The sequence below is a fragment of the Vicugna pacos genome, chromosome 8 (assembly GCF_048564905.1).
Source record: "Vicugna pacos chromosome 8, VicPac4, whole genome shotgun sequence".
Lineage (NCBI taxonomy): Eukaryota > Metazoa > Chordata > Mammalia > Artiodactyla > Camelidae > Vicugna > Vicugna pacos.
The window spans coordinates 43069721-43094641 of NC_132994.1; the positions used below are offsets into that span (position 1 = coordinate 43069721).

At 34.5% G+C, this 24921-nt stretch overlaps 1 long non-coding RNA gene across 1 annotated transcript; it reads left to right on the forward strand.

The window, feature by feature from the left end:
• The first annotated feature begins 32 nt into the window (after positions 1 to 32).
• Positions 33 to 24695, forward strand: LOC140697714 (uncharacterized). Its single transcript, XR_012074971.1, has 5 exons — positions 33 to 123; positions 281 to 418; positions 10755 to 10953; positions 15808 to 15949; positions 23930 to 24695. It is a non-coding gene; the product is annotated as an uncharacterized lncRNA (long non-coding RNA).
• Positions 24696 to 24921: the final 226 nt, after the last annotated feature.

The following is a 24921-nucleotide window of genomic DNA, read 5'->3' on the forward strand; positions in this document are numbered from 1 at the left end:
GGCTCTATGGGTGGACCTGACGGCAGGACGTCAGCGCTACGCGTGACGTCAGCACGCTGACGTGTCTTCCCAGGTGGGAGGGAGTGCCGCCTGCAGACCACTGGGCTCCTAAAGAAGCGTCAGGTGCGCTCGCTGAAAGCGTTATATGTAGGAGGAAAAAGAGTACGAAGGGAAAGATGTCAATAAAAGAAGGATAATAGAAGTGAAACTGAAAGCAGCTTGAAACGTTTTAATTGAGTGAATGGTATTGAAGTGTTGCGGTGCTCTTTCCTTCTAACAGCTAACGTCTGTTGACTGCTAACCCTTATGAAGCACCGTACTAGGAACTATGAAGAAGAGGATGCATTCAAAATCTAACAGACAAAAGTGAAGGATTGCAACCCATGCAGTTAAGTGTAATGCTAGAGAAATGCTCCAGGTAGGTGCTGTGGAAACCCCGAATCACCTTTTAACACAATAAAAGAGCCAAGGAAAGAAGTGAAGAGTAAACAAATGACTTGCAAAGGGTAAGGATCTGAGAGAGTGTAGCATATTCCAGTCCTTGAGTTTGTAGGATTAGAAAGAGGTGAGGAGTCTAGAGAAGTAAGTGGGCCACATCGGAAAAAGGTCCTATTTGACACTCTTAAGGGATTAGAGATTTATCTTGTAAGTAGTAGGACACAATAGAATCCCAGAGCGACACCATGATATATCTTCTATAAATATCACTCTACAGGAGGTTACAGTGGATAATCATAGTCCCTCATCCAGTTTCCAATCTAGATAAATCCCCAGACTATGATCATGTGAGCTACAAGGAACCAACCTAGCAGAGTATTAGGATCAGATCCTAGTGCCTGCAGAATAGTCAGTCTCAAGCCACTGATCAGTGGTTCAGTGTCAGTAAATTCACCCTTATCCAGCTTTATGTTTTACACCCCTGGTCCAACAACATCTGACAAATTTTACATGTTAGCCGGGATAAATGACTACTTTGATGTCTAAGCTATTACTTCCAGGAGCAAAATTATGCTATATCTTTGCCAGCTCTAGCCACACATTTCTTGGTGAAATATATGCTTATTTTTGATTGTCCCACTAGAACCAACTCTGCCAGTATCTTTTTCCTTAATGTGAGCGAAGATATAAAACCCAATATGTATATGTTAGAATCACTAGCAATGTGAAAACTACATTTTCAGACCAACACAGTTTAATTGTATTGGCAACTCAGACACCAGGATTAATATACAACTAGTGATACGATTTTTTGAAGTGGTAAACTATTATTGGTAAACTTCAGAACAAAATAAAATATACTCTTTATTTGATTTACATAGTTTTTACATTCCTGGAAAAATCAGTGCACTAAAACTGTGCCAAATATTATTTTTTATATAAATGGAATTAGTTCCTAGACTCAGATACTTATCATGAGCTTTTTCATCTTCATGAATGTCCAGCAGGACCATTGAAAGTCACATAGGAATCAGAATAATTCTTTCATGTGGGAGAATATCTTGTTTTTTTCAAGAATTCCTTAGGTCACACTACAAATACCAATAAATACCATCAAATCATTACGATGACAAAATATCCCACATATTTCTAAAATGCTTTTTGAGGGGGGCACTGGAGGAGATTTGAACTGCACAAATTGAAAACACTGATCTAAAGGATACACCTTGGAAAAAAAACATAAAAGAATACCTGATATTTAAGAAGAAAAGTTAGCCAAAAAGGAGATGAGAGGGGTAATGTGTTTAAGTAAATCTCAATAAATATTGTCTGTATAAAAGAGTAATCTATAATATTTTAATTTGTGCAGGTAAAAATGCATAGTTTTGAAATACTGTAAACAACCCTGTGTAAGTAAAAAGTGTAATGATAAGTTGAAGTATTCTGTGATCCTTGAATTTTTCTAAAGGGAGTTTAAGATATTAAGCTTGGTTGGGTAGGCATAGTGAAATTTCAAATGTAACCATTAATAGATCAGAAATACAGAACTTAAAACAAAAAATGGACATAAAATGATACAAAGCCCTAATCAATTTGAAAAAAAGTCAAGAGATCAGAAGCAAATAAAAATAGGAAAAACTTAAAATATACAAAGATACATGATAGAAAAAGTCCAAAACACTGATAAATTTAAATGAACTCACCCCTCTAGTTAAAAGAACTATCAGATTAGATTTTAAAATAACCAACTATATGCTAATTATCAAAACCCTAAAAACATACAAAAGTTAACAATAAAAAGGTAGGGAAAGACAAACCAGGTAAATATTATCCAAAAGAAAATTTATGTCAGCAAAAATAAAATTTAAGAAAAAAATGTTAGAGAAATAGCATGTCACTTCATAATTTTAAAAGATTGTTTAATTTGATAGGAAGATATAACAATTTTGAACTTAAAGTAAGCCAAGTTTCTGATCTCTTCAAAAGTCTTTAATATTTCCCAGAGAAGGTTTCTGCACATGTTCTTATAAAATGTCCCTGAATGAGATGCACTTCAAAGTTGAGTAACTAAGATCTATGTTTTTTTACATTTGCTTTTTCAGATTGCAGGAAACAGGTAGGGAAAATACAGTTGCCTCAGCAATTACACAATTAGCATTTATGAAAACCTGAAATATCATTTATCATTGTTAAAGATACAAAAGCCTCTCAACATATCCAAAAGCTGTTGCGGCAACCTAATTACCTTGCTGTTCAGACTATAACAACTCTTGTTATTTTCATGACTCAGTTTGTCTCTGTCTTTATTATTTCTGTTTCTATTGCTTCTGATCATCTTTTCTCAATGCCTCTTCCATTCAAAACTCCCTAAGACTCTGCAGAGGATGCCACAGCACAGCCCAGATTTCCCTTCAGGACCACTCACTCACTTCCCGAGCTCCTTATTGTAAGCTGCTGACGTTTTACAGCTGAACCCTCTTCAGGAATTGCCCAGGAAGGAGGAAGTGGCCATGCCCGAGGTTATGTGCCCCACCTGAGGGAGGCCTCTTTCTAACGACTGGTCAATGTGGTATCAAATGAGCCATCCCTCTTATCTCAGTTGGTACAAATCTGAAGCACCATTCCAGCTTCAGAACTCCTCATATGGATTTGCTAGTCTCTGTTGCAAGGGCATTATAGTTAAACTTCCCTTTATTCCTGACTTTGCTTCACAGCCTCCTACCTGATACTGTTCCCAAGAATACACACTAATAAACCTACTGCATACAAATCTCAGATTCTCAGAGTTTGTTTCCATGGAAATGCTTTCTGCTACAGAATCTGATTTGATCAGTTACATATTATCACATTATCCAATACATGTTGTTCCTAATAGGAGGAGTCTCTGATAATGGCATGAACTGCTGATCTTTCTTATTTTATTTGTTCTGTACATGGTGGACTTTTACCAAGGCACTGATTTTTCTTCCTAACATATATGGACACAGTAGTAGGAGCAATTATTTAAAACATGGTTTTATGTGTTTAATTAAAAACAAAATCAAAACTAGACTGTGGGCATGGAAGGTGCTTGGAGCTCATGGATTTGCAGTGAGTTATAAAACATGTAAAAGACTAACAAGGGCCTTGAATTTGGGGAAAGTATTTTAATAACCATTGGATACTATCATCCTTGTTACCCATTTCTACAAGTGTTAAGTGAATATTTTCATAGAACTTATATAATCTTATTAATAGGAGAGTAAAGAAATTTAAATTTTCAAAGTATTGAAATTGGTTATTTTTTCCCCCTAGACAATAAATTAAAGTGAAATTAGGATATAGCCCTCCCACATCCCTAATTAAAGCTTTTGTTATCTTTGGATCCTCCATTTCAGAATGGACTTGCTTTCTCCCAGAAGAATATTGTCATTTGCTTTTAAAACCAAAGTCTTACTGATGAACAGTTCCTCCAAAAGTCTGACATAGAGTTTAGCCATTTACTCAGAATATAGATGCTTGGCATTGAGGGTTTGCTCCAATATCTGGAAAAAGATTTTCAATTAGTATAGGTATCGATTTTTCTCATCTGCAGAGTTCACTTCCTGATCCCACCTAAGTTGGCCTAAAGAATTTTTTAAATTATTAGCTAAATATCATCTTGAATGATTTCCTCCAGTTCTAAGAATCTGTGTTTGGAATCTGTTCAGTTCATCAATCATTTGTCCATTCCTTTTATCTTGGCATATAATACTTGCATTATCTAAGTGATGCTATAATAGTGTAATTTAAATTCTTCAGCTGCCTGTATTTATCCCATTATTACTTTTGAAATCTGTTTCCCAGGCTAGTTCTTTCATATATAGATTTAAAAATGGCCTTTGGGTCCTGTAATATTTAATATTTTAGTACCAGTTTCAAGTTTACTTACATATGGCTCTCAACAATAAAATTAAGCATATCCTTTCTTTTCCCAGGTACTTTTCCTGTTTATAGTGACCATGAACATTAGGATAACACAGTTTAAAGCGAGCAAGGCACTAAAATAACATTTGAATTAGAAGAAGCATCAATTCAATAGAATTTGGCAACTTGATGTTTTCTGTAAAAAACTTAAATTTGTTTCCTAATACAGATATAAAAAAATTACTAACATAACTCCATAATACAACATTCTAGTGAATTACAAAATTATAGGAAAATGTCACCAATACTGTAAGCTACCAACAATAGGCACTGAGTAATTTTTAAAACCTTTTTAAAAAATCATTTTGAGAAACTTACTTTGCTGTTAGCAAGGTTGCCTATCAGTATACACTTGTTATAACTAGAAACACCCTATAAGAAATATAGTAGTGGATTTTTATGATTTTAAGGTTATTTGACCTGTTAAATATGGCAACTTGAGCATATGCATTTATTCCTGCTCTATCCAGAAACCTCCCTAAAATGATGATAAAGAAATACAAAAGACATAAAGCCACCCTAAGGACAAAGAGAATTTGAGAAGAGATGACAGAGTTTGGTTTGTGCTGTGTGGAGACTACTGATGAGGGTTTACCTTTTTCTTTTTTTAATATTTATGTTATTGAAGTGTAGTCAGTTTACAATGTTAGTTTCATGTGTACAACAAAGCAATTCAGTTATACAATTATACATATTATACATATACATACATACATATTTTTCAAATTCTTTTCCATTATAGCTCATTACAAGAAATTGAATATAGTTCCCTGTGCTATACAGTAGGTCCTTTTTGTTTATCTATTTTATATATAGTAATGTGTATCTATTAATCCCAACCTCCTAATCTATTCCACCTCCCACCCTTTCCCCCTTGGCAACCACAGTTTGTTTTCTATGTCCATAAGTCTTGATGATTTTCCAAAAAAGAGATATAAATTGCCAATAGATACATGAAAGGTGATTACCATCACTAATTATTATGTAAGTATAAATCAAACCACAATGAGATATTCTCTCACATTTATCAAAATGGAAATTATCAAAAAGACAAGACATAGCAAGCATTGATGAAGATGTGGAGATAGGGTAACCATCGTGCACTGCTAATGGCAATGTGAATTGGTTCAACGTCTATGGAAAATGGTATGGAGATTCCTCAAAAAATCAAAAATAGAACTACCACATGATTCATCAATTCCACTTCTGAGTATTATCCAAAGAAATTGATTTTTTTTATTATTGAAGAACTGTCAGTTTACTGTCAATTTCTGCTGTACAGCATAGTAGTTCAGTCATATCTATACATACATATATTTGTTTTCATATTATTTTTCATTACAGGTTACTGCAAGGTATTGAATATAGTTCCCTGTGCTATACAGTATAAACGTGTTTTGTCTGCTTTATCTATAGTAGTATCTGCAGATCTCAAACTCCCAATTTATCCCTTCCATAAGATTCTTAAAGAGATCTGCATTCTTATTTTCATTGCAGAATTATTCACAATAACCAAGATATGAAAACAACCTAAGTGTCTGTCAGTGTATGAATGGGTAAACAAGATGTGTATATATACAATAGAATATTTTTCAGCTGTGAGAAAAATAGCATCTTGCCACTTGCAACATGAATGAACCCTGAGGGCATTATGCTAAGTGAAATAAGTCAGACAGAGAAAGACAATTACTGTATGATATCACTTAATCTCAAAGATCTGAACTCGGAAACAGAGTAGAGTGGTGGTTATCAGGTGCTGGGAGGTAGAGGAAATGGGGAGATGTGGTCAAGGGGTACAAACTTCAGCATGGTGCTTATAGTTAATAATACTGTGTTATATATTTGCTTAGAGAGTAAATCTTAAATATTCTAACTACAAAAAGACATGGTAATTATGTGATATGATGACAGTGTTAGCTACTATTATGGTGGTAGACATTTCTTAATAAGTGTATTAAATGACTATATTGTACACCTTAAACTTAAACAACATTATATGTCAGTTATATCTGAATAAAGCTGGGGTGGTGGGGGGAGAATGCCCGACCTAAGGAGCAGCCATATTGTAATCGAAGGCAAAGTGGTCCTGGAATGATTTCTGCCAAATAAAATTGGAAATGAGAAATTAACTGAAGTGTTTGACCACATTGAGGTATTTTTCTGGCAACCATCTTACAGTTTGGAAAGAATTAGTGGTAGGAATATAAAAAGCAAAGTCAACAATAACAACAACAGATAAGACAACCATTGATTCCTGGAAAAACAAAGCATTGTATAGAAAAGTAATTTATAATCATAGCGTACTATGTGGGTTGCTATTGAACAATATTTCCATGTCACAAATATAGACATAATGGATACAAATTTGACTAAAAATTGTGACATAAATATATAAGCAGATGAACTAGTGAATATATATTATTATAGTGCTTAATCTTTGTCTTCCATATGAGGAAGTCAATATATGCTTTAAATTGAAAAACATCAGGAAATGGCAGTATTAATATTGTATTTAAAATATGAAGGTAAAGAAGAGAAGAAAAAACTTAAGTATTTGAAATTGCTCACCTCTCAAGGAAATCACATCGCAAGGTTGGAGGGAGAGAGGGCTGAGTGTTAGTGCTTACTGATCAGAGGCTTTGTACTGTTTGTTCTTTTAAACTGTATATATGTATTATTTTTAAAAAATAAAAGTGATATTAAAAATGTACATTTTAAATTGTGAAATGACTACAAATAAGGATATAAAGAGATAACATGTAAAATACAGGTCTGTAGGACCAGAATCTACAACATTGTTATCTAAGATGGCATTCTCAAAACACTTTCAGTGAAATTCAATGCCAAATTGAAGGTCAGAGTTTCTCCTACTAAAGCCATATTTACTATATCTACTTTTGTCATAATCATTCTCTCAATTTTCTTTATCTTTGTGCCATCAAGGTTTTATCCCTAACCAACAGGTTGTTAAGTGATGCCTGTTTTTGACTTTATCTGAATGAACCTCACTGCATATAGTCTACAACTTGCTCCATTTTCTCACATATATTTGTGAGACTGGCCTAGGAAGATGTGTTCCTGCCATTAATTTTTTGTCACTGTATACTATTTGCTTTTTTGCCTATACCACATTTTTTGTTCACTCTACTCTTGACATTTGAGTTGTTTCCACTATTTTTGCCATTGCAAACAAAACTATTAAATCATACAGAATTGCATTTGCTTTTTGCATATTAATTTTGTATCCAGCAACCTTATTAAAATCTCTTCTTAATTCTAGAAATTTATCTCTAAATTTTTTACTATGCTATGTCTATTCACAAAATCCACAAATAATGGCTACTTTGTTTCTTTTTTCCAATCCAAATCTCCTGTATTTATTTTTCTTTCTTATTATACTGGACCTCTAGTACATATTAAGCCTGAGGATCAGACTGATTCAAAATCTCAGTGACAGCTTTTTACCCTTCTCAGCACAGCACTTAGGTTCAAGAAAGTTGATCTTCCTTGTTCTCTTCAGGGGTGTGAGGTAGGGAGGGAAGGTTTAATGCTGACTCACCATTATACATTTGGCCATTTGATGTCCTAGGTTTATGAGAGAGACGTACCTTCTTATTAGACTCATTATCTTGAACAAGTCTTGGGCTTTCTTTCCTGACTTTTCTGAGTTCCTGACTTCACTTAGCTAATTGACCAGAGATTTTCTTAGCTTATTGTCAATTCATTGATGCATTTAAGAAAATTTTATTAAATATATTTTGCGAGAAATGTTTAGTTGTTTTTATTGGCAACTCAGCCTAGGCACTTAGCCTACCATGGTACCGGAAACCACCAGATGAGTTGTAGGATTATGAAAACAAACTAATTTGCTGATTTTTTTCAGATGAGATGCAAGAACCAGTATAAATGTTAGGATTTCTAAACAATTTTGAAATCCTTTCTCAAAAAGTAATGAGAATGCCAAGTTTTTTTTTCCTTTTCCAATAAAAGCCATATATTGCATATCCTACAGTAGGTAAAAATATCAGGAGAAAAGTGTGCATTCATTACACCCTGATATCATTGCTTTTGGTGAAAACAAGATTACGTTTTTTCCAGGAATATTATCCCCATGCCAACACATATTACGTCACTCAGTTACACATCAAGTTTTGAACCCAAACACCTACACAAAGTTCCTCATTATTGGCTCTCACTTCTCAGAAATAATGTAGTAATGTTCTAACATTCATAAGAGATCGTATTATTCTTTCGTAGCCCATTTGATGTACTTTTCCCAAATGCCAAACAGAAACTCATGTCTTCAGAATTTGTGCCAAGTACACATAGTTGAGATTACTCAGATAAGTAATGTTAATCTTAAAAACATTTTCTGGGTTTTTTTAGAATGACAAAAAGACATTCATAAGATGTTATGTCTAACTTACTTTGTTTTTTCTATGAGTGTGACCTTTAATTGTGTTTGTTTTGCTATCTAATTCAATGTTTGCTGAACAAAACGACAGAAATTTTGAGTCTATTTAATTGCATCCACCATAACTGAAATTATCAGACTTGATTCACATATTTAGAAGAGGAAAACAGTCACGAAAATTAAGAGGCAAGAAATTTTTTTTGGTATCCACAATGCCTAGCACTGCCGCTGGCATGTGGGAATAGCTAAATATATATGAAAGGAATAATCATGTCAAGGGATATTAAATTAAAATTCCCCATTTGTATCAGGAAGAAAATGACAGAGAAAGAAGATTAGGCTCTAGGGTTCGATAGATCTGTGTTCGTATTTTAGCATCATCTTTCATTATGTCCTGACATTAACAAGTGAGCATCAGTTTCCTAGTCTGTAAGGAAGGTTGTAATGCCTGATTTAATGAGCTGTTGTGGAGATTAAGTGAGACGGCAACTGGCATAGTTCCTGGTACAAAGTTGTTATTCAGTAAGTTGTTTTCCTACTCTCCTCCACCTACATTTTCAAATACTATTTTAAAATTATAATTTTTACTATTTGGTATTGAGTATGTTGCCTGTATCTGATTTCTATCATGGTGCTTTTTCTTCTTTATAATAGTGCTTCTCTTACAGTACATTGTGCCTTGTCTAGTTTCTGGCCAAATGGCAAAGATTATTTTCAAAAAAGAAGCGCTGTGCACAGAACTCCCATTTTTTTCCATTAATTTCATCCCTGATCATAGCTTCTTCAATGAACATATGTTTCAAAATGAGATAGATTTCATGTCAGTCCTGGTCTTGACTACAGTAGGTACTACCTTAGTGGTAGTGGTTGGGGAAGGGGAGAAGAGGGCTCTTAATACACCGAGGATTTGAGATTTTGTGAGTCAAAGACTGATCTTGATTCAGTACAATTTGAAAATATACTGGCTGACAACATGGAAAATAATACAACAAACTGAGAAGATAAGCTACTCATTGACATCACATTTAAGTATTACCTCTCTGGCTACTTTACAAATGCTCTCTGAGTTACTAGTAGTATTATTAAGGTGGCAAGTCATAAATTCATAAATGGTAGAAAGGGAAAAATATATAGTTGCATTCCTTTTTTGTTATTTGATCTATGTATAATAACAAGAGCACTAATAATAAATGGGTATAAAATATTCTTTCTGCTCTATCTAAAGAGAATAATGCTTTAATCCACTCTGTTCTCTCTGTAAAAATCTCATGATTTTTGTGGGTCAAAATCTGGACATGCCTACGCTGCTAACTTCCACCTCAAGATAACTCAGAAGGCTACAACTATGTGTTGACTTGTTGACTGAGGGTAAAAATAAAGGAATATTCATGCAACTACAATGTGCTCTTAGAAATTAAATGTATAATTGTATAATTTTTTTTAAATCATAGAACTTCTAGATGTTAATATTGAGAATATTCCTTATTAATTATAACAAAATTACAAAGAGTTGTACCATGGAAGAGAAAAGATGAATGACCAAAACCAAGGGACCCAAATTTGATCAATTAAATTTTCAGGAACAGAATAAGGAAAATGGATGAGGAGCAATAATTAAAGGTATAAATTAAGAGAAAAGAAAAGTCAGAGCAAAAAGACCTAAACTCCACATAGAAAAGACCTGCCTGATGCCCGAAATGGTCAATGAAAAAAATACACTCACACCAAGTGGCCTAGAAGGGGGGATAGGTCATAAACAGAAGAGAACAGGCCTTTAGAATTCTTCATAGTTGATAACAGAAGCTGGAAAACAGAAGACAAATTCTTGAGGAGGAGGGAAGTAACTTTTAAGTTTGAAGTTTACATGCAAATTATCGATTAAGTGTAGAAATGGAAAAATGAAATTTTCATACAAGCAAGTGCTCAGAAATTTTGCCTTCCATAAACCCTTTCTTAGGAGGCTGCTGGAAGATGTGCTTTGCTGAAATGGGGTAGTCAATAAAGAAAGTGAAAGACACGGAACCCAGAAAATAAAAACTTCAACACAGCAAGGAGACAAAGGATTTCTTAAATGTTGGTGAGTGGATGGATCAGAATGACAGCTGTAAAACAGACACTGAAATTAACCACTCTCGGCTGAATCAGCAAGATGGAAGGTATGTGGAGTGACTTTTCTGAGATTCAAAAGAAATTGATAGATTTCCTGATTTTTTAAACCATATCAAGAGTTTCTTTACACTTTTTTTCAGGTTTTTGTTACAGAGTTTGGGGAAGAATTAATGATAGTTAAATGAAAACCTAAAACCTATCCAAAATGAGGCAGTCATTAACTCCAAAAGGACATGTACAATTTACGTCTCAGCTATGAATAATATGTACACAGTAATAATATATAGCCATAGTCATAGTAATATAAAAGCTAAATGTTGATTTCACCTAAAATTATGATAAAACTGTTCTAGATAAATGGAGGACAATTGGCAAAGGCAGCTAAATCCTATTCTTTCACTGTAGGAAGTCAATTCACAATGCTAAAATTGATAGAATGGCAAATAGGAATTTAAGCAAAAGTTTTAGAAATATAGAAGTAAATTCTAAAAGAAACCATGTAACAGTTGAAAGTTCAGAAGAGGAATTATTTGGGAATGGGGAGGAAATGAACCACTGCTACTTTTTGTTATCAACCCTGAATTACTATTTGACTTTTAAATTATGTACTTGTGTAACTTTGTGTGTGTGTGTGTGTGTGTGTGTGTGTGTGTCTGTGTGTATACAGACTAACCCAAAATAGATCGTTAAAATACCATACATTACTAGGCTATGAAGAAATTTCAAGCAAATTTGGGACCCAAAGCTAGGTTTCCATGTCTCATTATTTTTCTGGCCTAAGTCTTTCTCACTCTAGAACACAAATGCCCTTGTTTTTTATTATATTTATGTATTTGCTCCATTTTTCTCTTCTTCCCTATAATATCTGCTTATTGGCTGCTTAGTCTCTCTAAGGAGCCAACTCTGGCATTGATTTCACAAGGAGAATCCAGTACGCACAATTTTCAAACTACTTCATGCCTGTGTCCCTCAGTTCAAATTCCAAGCACTGAGACTCTGAATGATTAGTCCATGTACAGATTTTCTACCTGTCATGGAATCGCACAGTACAAACATGACCACCCAAACCCATCACTTCAACAAGGGCTCTGAGAGGGGTACAAGTTCAAAAAAGTGGCTGCTGTTGGAAAGTTACATAGACATACCTGTTCACCTGATCTGACTCCATGCCCACAAAAGTATCATTTAATATTTTGGTTTACCTTGAAGCTTGCCTACTGAGGAAGTATGTACTGGCATTTGAGGGTTATATTTCTCTTTGAAAATTAATAAATTGACTTCAACAATATAAGCAAAAGGAAAAAAAGATAAACATATGAGATCAATCTACAAAAGAAAAATAGAAAAAATATATAAAAGGAGTTAAGGACCAAGAGAGAATTAGAAAGTTACTTGTCTTTTTGTTCCTGAGGTTTGGCTTCTCATTCTGAACTTCTTTCCATGAACTTCTTCCCCTGTAGCCTGCAGATATATCACATTTTTACTTAATCTACTTTGAGTTTTTGGTTTTCTAACTGTGGCACATTGACAAAAATATTTAAAATTTTAAAAGCCTGAAACAATGTGTCAGACCCTAGTGTCACACTGCAGTAAATTCTCCAAGGTAGAGCTGTCCTGTGAGGTGTCTTGGCAGTCAGACAACTTTAACTAACCTTCCTTGACTCAATAATATTTATGGATTTGCTTCTTCCAACAAAATATCTCTAAGAAAAAAATCAACAGTAATATTTTTACTTGTACAAAGAAATTCATAAAAGCCCTGAAGATTTTAATTAGCAGTGCAATATGAAATGTTATCACTGAGTTTTACTTCCTCAACCAATTTTTTTTAATCCAAGAAGTGACCACAAAAAAGGCATGGGAGTGGTATGAATAAAAGTATAAACCTAGCACTTTTACCTTACATAGATTACAAAGATAGTGGTAGAATCCAAAATCTCAGTATCTTTAATATGTGTCATAGGTGTCACACTGGGTCCTATGTAGTTTTGTCTGAGTCATGTTTAGGTCTTACTTCAACTGTCAAGACATGGAATATAGTGATCATTGATCCTCATCACCCCTTCGACTACCTGCAGTAGACACAAGGGAAAGAACAATGGCGTAGTATTTCAAGTGCTTGCATTAAAGTAGCTATAAGCCATGGCATGTGGCTAGAAAAAAGTGCTTTTAAGACACATAAAGAGCAGTGTTACCCATTTACTAACTGAAGAATCAAGAACCCCAGGAAAGCAGTTTAAAAAAAAAAACTGTTAGGGGGAGGATATAGCTCAAGTGATAGACTGCATGCCTAGCATGCACAAGGTCCTGGGTTCAATTCCCAGTACCTCTTTGAAACATAAATAAATAAACCTAATTATCCCCCCCAAAATAAATAAATAAAATTTTAAAAATAATGATAAACTAAAAAAAAAACCTGTTAACTCAGTGGATTCAAATGTTAAAAGAAAACAAGAAGAGTAAAGAAAGAAAAGGAAAAAAGCATAAGGTAAAAGAAAATTTATTACCTCAAATTTAATCACAGTAAGTACAAACTTACGCTGTTCTACCTAATGTCACACAGTTAACTTATTCTAGCAATACTTCATTATTTTTCTTAGCTTGACAAGTAAGGGGAGGATGTTATAATAATTCATGATATCTTTGGTAATGTCTCTACATTGTCCGGTAGTCAGTGATCTGGAAACACTACTTTCCAAGTTAGTAACCAGTGAAGAAAAGCATATTTTATATGTTCTTCTGCTGCTTGCTAGTTAGCCTATGCCTACCAAAACTCGGGTCCTACTTTTTGATATCAAGACAGAGCTTCCTCAGGGAACATTTGTTAGGGCTAGTGATTTCTTTTTCTAGTAGCATTTGATAGACTTACAGGAAGGACTAGAATACTGGTGATGAAAATACCCTGCCATCAGCTACTTTACATTTAGGAACAGAGCAGACAGCCTCAGGGACCTGTGGGTAGACGGTAAATGACAACCAAGGTTCTGCACATTATTCATTCAGTATTGTGCTATTTGATTTTCTGCAGAAAAAAAAAATACATAATTAGTCTTGACGGTTGAGAACTTGAAATTTCCTGTCTCCACCTTAGGTTGAAGTCTTTGCTTCCCTTTGCTTTAAATATTACACAGAATAATTCCCACAAATTTCTATAAAAAGCCAATAGAAGAGAAACATAAAAATAACTACTAGTTTATATCCTGTGTGTTGTTACTCCTGTGGTAATGACCATAATTTATGGTACAACTATATATTCTGCATATTTCTTTGGAAGTTACTAAATGTGACTAACAGGAGTTAAGGATGGCCCTGTAGAATAAGTCTTAAAACATCTGACAGCTAGGCTAAGGGTGAAAGAATTTCCTCTAAGTAGCTCAGATGTTATAATAGTACTTAAATGAGAACTTATCCTCTCAAGCAGCAACAGTTCCCGCCCCCCCCGCCCCAGGGCTAACTTTTCTCATAGTTAAATATAAAGCACTACTTATACTCACCATGAAGAACTGTTAATATGCAGTTGTGATGGAGACAATAAATTATACAGGGAAAAATTGAATGATTTATTTTTCCCCAAAGGTCTAATCCTTAAATATATTTAAACTGTTTCCTAAGGCAAAAAGTTAAGCCAATTTTTTTTGATACCTAGATATTAAGGTTTTGAATAAAAGTATGATAATTTACAGCAAATAGTCAAAAACTAGGCTGAGGTTCAGAAAATCTTGCTATTGATTGTGTTCATTTTTATTTTAGGGGGGTCATTGTGTTTCAGAAAATGCATCCTTGTGGTAGAAAATAACATAGCTTATGACTTTCTTCTAAGTGTCCAAAGGAATGCTCAGAGAGACCTGTACTTGACCCTTCAATAAGCTGCTTATAAATATGAACCGAAAGAAACACCAGCATCATCCCTATGATGAAATCCCTACCTTTTTACATGAAGATATTTTCAAGTATTGATTTATCTTCATTTAAACCTCAAAGATTTTTCAAATGATTACAGTCTGTAACATAATATCTGAAAAGTTATTCCTAATCAAAAAACTCATTTTGAGGTGAGTTTAGGCAGAAGTATAAAGCAATCAAACATTTTATCGCTTGGTAATAACATTATATCAAATTATCCACGCCTGATTCTACTTTCTCATGACGAAATGACGTATCAGCAATAAGTTATATCAGAGAAACTGGAAAGTAAATACGATTTACTGAACTGGGTATTATTCAGAATTACTATTCTGACCTCCCTATCTCTTTCATGTTCCAGTAGAATGTTTCAAATGAGAAATTCTTTCTTACTGAATTTAAAAAATCAGTTGACTGATAAGGCATTAAGTTCTCCATTCTCTCATTTTTTCTTTAAAGAAAATAAGGAATAAAATAATCAGATTCAAAAAATGATTCAAAGGTTCAAAACGGGTAGCTCAACTAAATATTCTGATGAAACAGAATTTTAATATTATTTTTTTCAACTTTTGGAAATAAAGGACACTATCCCAAACACGTGCTTAATTATAGTTACCACTAGTGTATAACTACTTTAAGATGTAAAATACCATTATTTTTTGACTAGGATCAATTGATCTTTGTTTTCTTTCTAACAGTAGACTTAAGTCTTACAAAGCTTGCCATATGTCTAAAGAAGGCATGATTTGAATTATAGTTATTTTTTTCTTATTTATTTTGCCAGTTGAATAATAAGCATAATTGAAGATTGAATAAGAAATACTAAATATTTATATAAGTATATATTTATATTATCATATATTCCATTTCTTTTTTTCTGCTTTACAACTCCATTAGCTGCAGAAAAAAAAAGTAAGAGATTTTCACATCCTACTTTTCAACCCTGCCCACTATGAATATTTCCCTGCCTACTTCTCTTTTGCCTCTTAAATTCCCAGGTCTTATTCAGTCAGGATACCAGGCAAGGGAAGACCTGAAAGGAATTTAACCAGTTGGATTGCTTTAAATTGGAGATGACAAAGAGCTGCAGAAGAAAGTTCTGGAAAAAAAGAAGAAATAAAGGAAAGGAGGACAAGCAAGGTAAAGTTGAATCCAGACTGGCCTTAGGGGATGCCTGAGGCCCGGGGATAAGAGTTTAGTGTGATCTGCTCTACCATGTGGGCAGAGACTTTAGGAAGGTAGGTGAAAAGAAGATTGAAAGAATTTTTGTCATATATTAGGACTGAACATCCTGTTTTGTGTTTTTTGGGGGGATACATTGGTAAATTAAGTCACTTTCTAAATTTTTAGAAATATTGTATCATGTTTTTTATTTGTGTGTTTTTCAATTATATACCATGTTCAGGTTGATTTCAGAGTTAGAGGTTTCAGAATGAGGTCCAGCTTTATTGGATAATAGTATAGATTATGGATTATTATTCCATGAGATGATAGATATTTAAACTGTAATTTCAAAGCAAATTAGTCTTATTTTTTAATTTCTTTCAAGTTTTTTTGTCTAACATAGTAATCCAGATGATTAATAAGCTGACATATTTGGTAGCTTCTATTTAGTTACAAGTACTGAATAGTCCATACAAATTAAAACAGACTGTGGCATTATAAGACCATATAACACATAACTAACATTTATTGAATGCTTATTCCATGCCTGGCTTTATTCTAAGCATCTTGACATGCATTAATTAAGTTGATATGCTTATTATAACTCTGTGATGTAGAACTAGGTTTTCCCCTATTTTTCCAAAAAGGAAACTGAAGCAGGAAAAAGATAAATAATATGCTCAAGGTCACACAATACCAGCTGGTACATAGTAGTTCTAGATTCAAAATGAGATAGTCAGGTTCCAGAACCTCCCTTCTTAGCCTCTATGTTATACCATCTTTTTAATCGAGGCACATATTTAATCTCTAAACTGTAAAACATTATGTTACTGGTACTTGCCCAAATAGAAACACATTGGAATATGAAGACATTTCATAATTAATAACAAAGCATATATATATATAAGGAAATTGATTTTCACAGTATGAATTTGAAAGCAGTCCTATTCTCAATAATACAAATAATATGTTTGTACTGTATTTCGTTTATGTTCTACCCAATCTGTCTACTCACCTTGCTTTCTGGCTAGAGCTGTCATTATTACAACTACTGAGTAATATACACATAAATCTTGGTGCGACTTATTTGAGGAAAAAATAGCAAAGTTATTTTTTCCTACATGTTTTTAAGTGAGGAAAAATATAGTGTGTCAGGATGTTTCTGGCATATAAAGGGAAAATTTGACTAAAGGCTTCTAGAAACACCTAGTTTCTGCTCATGTATGTTATGAAAGGATGGAGGCTGTCTGCAGAGAGTGATGATAAATAGATTGATAGATAAATAATTATATATTATATACTGTAGTTTATTTAATATATATTTGGCAAAACTAATAAATATAAATCATATTGTTGAATCAGACTGATAGATATTTAAATGTTATATACTGCAATTTATTTAATATATACAGTAAGTATTTGGCAAAACTAACAGATATAAATTCTATTGTTGAATCTGGGTTGCTTCCTGAGAAAGTTATATCAGATTTCTCCATTGATACTCTAGAGGCATATTAGGGCTGATAGGTGTGAACCCTGGGGACACAGACATATCAGCTGAAATTTATGGTCACCTTAAAAAGTGATGCGTATAACAGAAATGTGGAAACGGTCCCAGCAAGGCATTAAAAGGGTCCGTCTATGAACAACTATATCCAATGATCACCATGGTAACAATCCTGATGGAATACCTATGGAGCAAAATTTCCTTCATCAGCTCAATAGATAATTCTCCTGAGGATGACCTGTACTGAGGCTTTAACAGGATCATCTCTGTAGCTGTTGAAATAAAATTGCCACTTCCATAGGAAATTGCCTAGAAAACAACTTTCTCATAGAACAACAACCTAAGTCACTTCAAAATACGGCACTTAAGGGACTGTTTTGAGAATGGTGAGAGCATTACTGGCATTCTAAAAAGGTGCTCCCAGAATCACCTAGACGAGGCTGATTTCCAAACCATTCTATTGCATTGTTCCACGGGACTCCCTAAATGTGGAATTTGAAACCCAGGAGCTTTTCAATGTGTGGATGAGTTCATCCACAAAGTTGTTTAGTTGACTCTGAAAATATTTTGGATTTTTTTGTGTGTATGTAAGTGATCTTTTTAGTGCAAAAAGATGATGCCTTATAGGAGCCCCTCAGAAAAATCTCATTTGGGGAACTTGAAATATCTGCCACCATGTAATGACTTTTTTCCTCCACATGGGAAGTAGGTGAGATTAATGGACCATAATTTTTGTCTATTATTCTTACTCAAAGAAGTGTCAAAATCTATGACCCTTTCTTAGAAAACAGGCAGCTATCTCTGGTGGGAAAGAGAATTTCTTACAGTGGGTAAATACTCAGCTCATAGCAGGCTGGTTTAGGTATCAGCCTTATTTTTTCTGTTTCTGTGAAGGATAAAGAGAAACTTGCTCTCAGAGCCCCAAATGAAGCATGAGTGGATCTAATCACAGGCAGACAGTTTCTTCCCTAAGGAAAGTAATAAAAGGGGTTGGAACACCTTCAACCCCTTCTGTCAGGAACCCAGTCCTGCTGATAGAAGTTCTGCTGTAGGTGTTCAGCAAGTTCTTTGTCATTCACTCCCACCTCTGGAACTCCAAGCCACCTGGGAAATTAAAGAATCCCACTTCAAGCAGAGGGCAGGAATAGTGAGGTGGTATCTGGGTGCTGCCTGTCACTATGGCTCAACGAATAAAGGGACAATCAAAAATTTTTGACTGATACTTATATCTTAAAGACTTACTGTTTTTCTCTTCATGATATAACAGTTTCAACAAGCAGACTAACCCCATAGGAAGTATCTTTATTTTTGACAAGCCCTAGAACTGTAGAGAAACCACCTCACTTTTGACTGAAATTCACCCAATATTGATCCCACGTAAGTGCAGATCTGAAATAATGTGAAACAAAAATTTTTAAAGTTTTAAAAACAAATATAGAGGATGAAGGAAACTTGTGCTGACCTAGTAATAACTTTGGAATTATGTGGAGTTTGTAAGACTAAAGGTAAAAAAACCTGAACATAAACACTTTACTCTAGTTGATAACATCTTTTCTCCACAGTGGTATAGGTTACCAATTCTAATATTGCTATTCATATATGTTGGAATTGAAAAATTAAGGAAACAGATGGCAGGTGGTGGGAGCCAGGTGACTCACTGTTGGAGAGAGAGTTTACAGATTAACAAGTAGAGGAGGCTAGAATGATCCACGTTGTAGTGGATTAAAGTTGGAGACATCAGTATGAACTCATGTTTAGCTTAATATGGTTTAGCTTAATAATAGATTGTTATACAGAGAAATATTTATAGATCTGCATATATACACATAGGTATTTCCTTGCTCTGTCAGCTGAGAGGGCCTAGAAGCAGTAACACCTCAAAAGCAAAGAGTACAACTAGCCCTCATATCAGATTTTAAGATCATTTTCTAGTTAAAGGAACAAGGGATCCTTGGATAAATGGCTGATTATGGGACTGGTTCAGGCAATACACAACATGAACTGATTTATCTTGTGGTGTTAGGAAGTAAGGAAGTTCTCAAAACAAAAACCTGCAATGATGGAGTTATGTCAAAGGGACACAGAAACCAATTTGAGCAATTTGAGCAACAAAATAAGTATCTGTGAGCCCATACTAATATAAACTAATGATGAAAGAAAGAAAGAAAAAGAAAGAAAGAAAGAAAGAAAGAAAGAAAGAAAGAAAGAAAGAAAGAAAGAAAGAAAGGGAAAGTAAGAAAGAAAGGGAAAGAAAGAAAGAGGTAGATCTTTCATACAGAAGAACTCCAAGTAGGTTATGCAGATACTCTGCCCTCAAGGAGGTAGACCATGACTCCCACTCAAGTATAGGCTGTGCGTAGTGACATCCTTCCAAAAATTACAGTTTGGAAAGAGAAAGAAAAGAGTAACTTCATAGTACAGAAACCTGACAAACACTGGCTGAGCCGAGTAATCAAGGTCAACATCAACAGTCTAAGTCATGTTGATGGTGTGCACCCTTGTTACAACGCAATGAAAATAGCACTTCACTCTGTGGTCTTCCTCTCAAACCCCACAGACTTCTTGCTCTGTCCTCACATGGAAGAAGGGAATGAAGGAGCCTCTTGGACTTCTTTAGAAGGGCGTGAAACTCATTCATGAGGGCTTCACTCTCATGACCTAATCATCTCCCAAAGGCCTCACCTCCTAATACTACCACACAGGGCACTAGAAGTAAAATAATCAATATCAGGTAAAAAATTTTGTGTAGGAAAGAGAAGCTATTCATATTTTACTAAATGAGCTCAGCTCATTTTTATTTAAATGGTCAAAAAATACAAGTAATAAATATTGATCTAATGAATATTATTAGGTGCACATTTAATAACCCAAAGCCTCCATCTGATAAACTAGATCATGGGATTTCTCCCACAGAGTAGAAAAAATATTCCTTCTACTTATAGTGACTAGGATGTCTTATCATCTTATTATAAAAAGAGAATACGATATAGAGCAATTTTTTTAAAAATCCCTTCCTTTGTGGTGTGGTGAGAGGGAGGGGAAAGTAGAGAAAAGAAAGAAGAGGGAGAAAGGAAGTCCAGGAAGTAGAACATGTGGATGCTGATCTACCTTCTCCAATCTTCTTCACAAAGAAGACAAGTAACTTGGGTAAACTCCAAATGTAAGAAATGGGCCCTTCTCTATCTTTGAAACTTTAAAAGGAGACCCACCTCTCAGAACTGGATGCAGAACCATGCCAAGGATACTTGGCAGCAATTCTAAACTCTAGCTGGGAGCTTGTCAAGGTGTCTGCTGTAATAAGGATGAGGGTCCTGGGAGCTGGAGATTGAAGAATGGAACACTCTGTTTGGGGTTTAGAAATTTAGACAGAACTAAGGACTTATAAGACTTAAACCTACTGTTTCTTTGCACATCTGAGTTGTAGTGGTGACAGTTTGCCTCCTCAAAATACAGTAGTTTAGCTATAGAGTGAAGGTTTTATCCATGAGAAGACTGAAGCATGGAGAGCTGAAATGTCCTTGCCAAGGTTAAAGCTGAAGAAAGAAGGACAATTTTTTTTGTATATATATATATATTTTTTAATTGAGTTATAGTCAGTTTACAATGTTGTGTCAATTTCTGGTGTACAGCATAATGCCTCCATCATACATGAACATAACATGTATTTGTTTTCATATTCTCCCTCACTGTAAGTTACCACAAGATATTGAATATAGTTCCCTGTGCTATACAGTATGAACTTGTTTATCTGTTTTATACAGAAGGGCATTTTTAAAATACATTTTTATTGAAGTATAATCAGTTTACAATGTTGTGTCAATTTCTGGTGTACAGTATAATGTTTCAGTCATATAGGGACATACATACGTTTTCATATTCTTTTTCACTGTAGGTTACTATGAGATACTGAATACAGTTCCCTGTGCTATACAGTGTAAACTTGTTGTTTATCTATTTTATATATATTAGTTATTATCTGCAAAAGGGCAATTTTAACTCCCCTTGACCTTAGTAGAAAGCTGGCCTTCTTTACCAAACACAAGTATCTTGATTCCTCACAAGGGCTCTCATCCCTACATCTGACTCTCCAGCCACTACCTTTATTTTCTCACCCCAATCTCTAATTAATGAGGTAGCTCTTTATTCTTCTCAGGACTGTGTATCTATTGTTTATAAAAGCTTTAAAAAAAAGTTATTTTACAGCAGGTCACCTCTGAAAACAAGTCAAGGAGGAACCCAAAGTCACTGATAGACTCTGAATAGATGTCTTGGGCCAGAAGGAAAAGTAGGAAGGAGAAAATTCCAAACCACAATTCCACTCTGAGAGTTCTAATAATATTGGTACAGCATTCTCAGTTTAAGGTTTATAATGACAGTAAAACTCTAGTGGAAATACAATGGAGAATGTATCATCTGACAGGAGAGTATTTTCAACAAGAATGATCACTTAGACTTTTGACAACTGCTTGAATGTGTGAATGATCAAAACAGAACAGTAACTAATAGTGGTATGAGGAGTCTGGACATGAGGCATTCTGCCTCACCCACACCTTTACTCCCTTTTGGAATTCGAGGTGCTGCTGGGTATCAAAATCTAGTTATTTTAACCATTACTCTTTCTGTGTCTTTTAAAATAATCTGATTCCTACCGGGTGCAGGCTCACAACAAAAACTGTGGGATCTTGTTTTAACACTTTGTAATTCATAACCTGTTAGATATATTCTTTCCTGTCATTCTCACGCTAATCTACATGGATGATACAGATGAGAAACTGTGGTTCTGAGAATTAAAGTGATTTCTCCAAGGTCATGTAACTGGAACAAGAAGAGCTGGGATTCAAAACTGAGTCTTCCAATCGAAAATCCTTTTCCGCATGTATTCCTTCCCAGATTTATTGATTTACAACAGAGCCATGACTCCCTCACCTTAACTCTGCCCTAGCAAATTATTCATGTTTTTTCTTCATCATCAGAAAGTAGTTTGTCAAGAATCACTGTCAAAAATTCTTAATCTGGTGAACTGTATTGCCCTCCTAAATTTAACTCTATACCAAATTATGCATAGACAGAGATCCCTTGGCCTGCAGGCCTGAGATTCTGAAATTTTTGTAGTGCCTGATAGACCTTTTTTGATCCATCACATTTAGTCACATCAATCACATTACCTCGAAGAACACATAGTAAGGAAAATAATGTAGTGTGATTGATGTGAACAGATGTGACATAGGACAATTAAGTTTCAGTTTAAGGACCCAAGGAGAAAAACACCTGATGCTCTGTAAGGTTCACTAAACAAAGACTCCATTGCTAACAACATAAAGACAATTTATAGACTTTGTTTTCCCAAGTGAGAGAGAGAAGAAATACAATATGTATAAATAATATAATGTGTGTTTATCCACCATGTGTGGGCAGAAAATTTCCTCTGAGTGTCTGAAATCTAATATTTCCCATTGCATTCCAGAGCCACGTCTAACTTAGCAATGCTAATCCACAGGGAAAAACATAATATGTTTCAGGAAATAAATTATTTATCATTATTATACATATGGATGAGAGCATTTCAAAGTAATTCAATATATTTCTTTCAGAAAAATAAAGAATTTTAATAGATTTGAAATGTAGATGATATTTTATTGAGAAAATTTTTACAGTATTTTAGATGATGAATTCTTAAAAAGTATTTACATTGTTAGCAAAGGTTGTGATCATTCCTTTCAAGGTCATCTTGTTGTTGAGTTTTACTTTATAATTTAAGCCCGTATAAACCAAAGGTCAAAATGTATATATACACATATGTGTATGTATATATATATATATATATATATATATATATATATTTTATACTATCAAATGTTTTCCTTGAAGTTTTTTTCATTATATATTGAGAGATGTAATATTTGTATATTTAAGTATTTTAGTGGAGAGAATAATAATCAATCCAATGCTTTTAAAGCATATCTTTACTGTTCCTTTTTAATGCTTTTCTCTTTTCTATCTCTGTTACTCTTTCTGTCTTACCTTCCTCTTTTCCTCTTTTTTCCCTCCATTTTTCTGTTAAAAAGAGATTCTTAGACCTGACTCTTAGGTGCTGCTTCCTGGGAAGCCTGTTGAACAGATGGAACTGTTCAGACAGAGTGTTCCTGTCAAGGTAGCTCTGACCTTGGCTGCATGGCAATTCCTGTATCTGAGGTTTCTTATTTTTACACTTAAGATAATTACAGTTATATGTCTCATGGAATAATTTGTCAGAGCCACATTAGGCAACTCTAAAGTGCTCACATATTTAGCAGTTGTAGTAGTTAATAGTCGTAGTACATGCCCAATATGTTAGTTTCTTTTCTTCATTAGTTAAGGGACTAACAGTTTAAATTTTTGTTGAAGCTACAGTTTTATTTCCCAGTTTTCTTTCTCTCACTAAAGTCTCTTTGTTTATTTCTTTTTATTAGTGCCCAAAAAAGGAGATGAAGATGACAGCTGCAGGTCCCTTCTCCTTTTTCCCTTCTCTGATTTAATTTAAGTGCATATTACAAAGTATTCAGTGTGGTGCCATACCCTGTAAGAGCTAAAGAAGGGTAAAATAATTTATAGGGAGGTGAAAGTTGGGGGAAGGAATGAAAAGGCATCATAATTAGGAGACAAAACATTGTGTATGCCATCCCAGCCCCTTCATAGCAATCTCACCCAAACAGTCAAGCTCCTAGCCCCTCTTCTTAAGAAGTACCTACATTGGCCACATGGGAAGGCTTTCCACGCCCTGAACTTTCCAATCTCTGTGCTGTTGTTGCTCATTCTGTTGTTTTTAACTATAATGTCCTTCTCTCTTCTCTACCTATCAAAATTCTACTCAGTCTTCAAGAACCATCTCAAATATCACCTCCTCTGGGAGCCTTTCCCTTGGTTCTGCCAGACAAGATTAATTACTGCCTCTTTCTGGCTCCAAAATTTGCTTAACAACACTTGAGTAGCCCCAGTGTTTGACTGTCTCCCCTTCAAAACTTTCTGAAGGTGGGATCTTGTCTTATTATCTTACTTATACCTAGCAAGGAAATTCAGATAATTTTTATAGAAGATTAAAAAATAAAGACCTATATAGTAATCATCCTGCAGTCACACTGTTCTTAAAATTTATTTAAACAAAGATTCCCTCATGTAGGCACAGTTACTAACAAGAAACAAACAGGCTTAGAGAAAGCACTAAAATAGGAGATTGGAAAGCTGTTCTGCACTGGCTTTGTCACTCAATAACTATCACCCTGAGAAAATCATGTCTTTGGGCCACAATCAACTCATTTGTAAAATATGTTAAGCTAGATGATTCCTAAGGTCCTTTCCAGCTGTAATATTCTACCCTCTACAAACAGCAATCCTGAGATCTTACCATTACATTGCTTTCACTCAGTAATTGCAAGAAAATGGGGCGTGAGAGGATAATCATGCC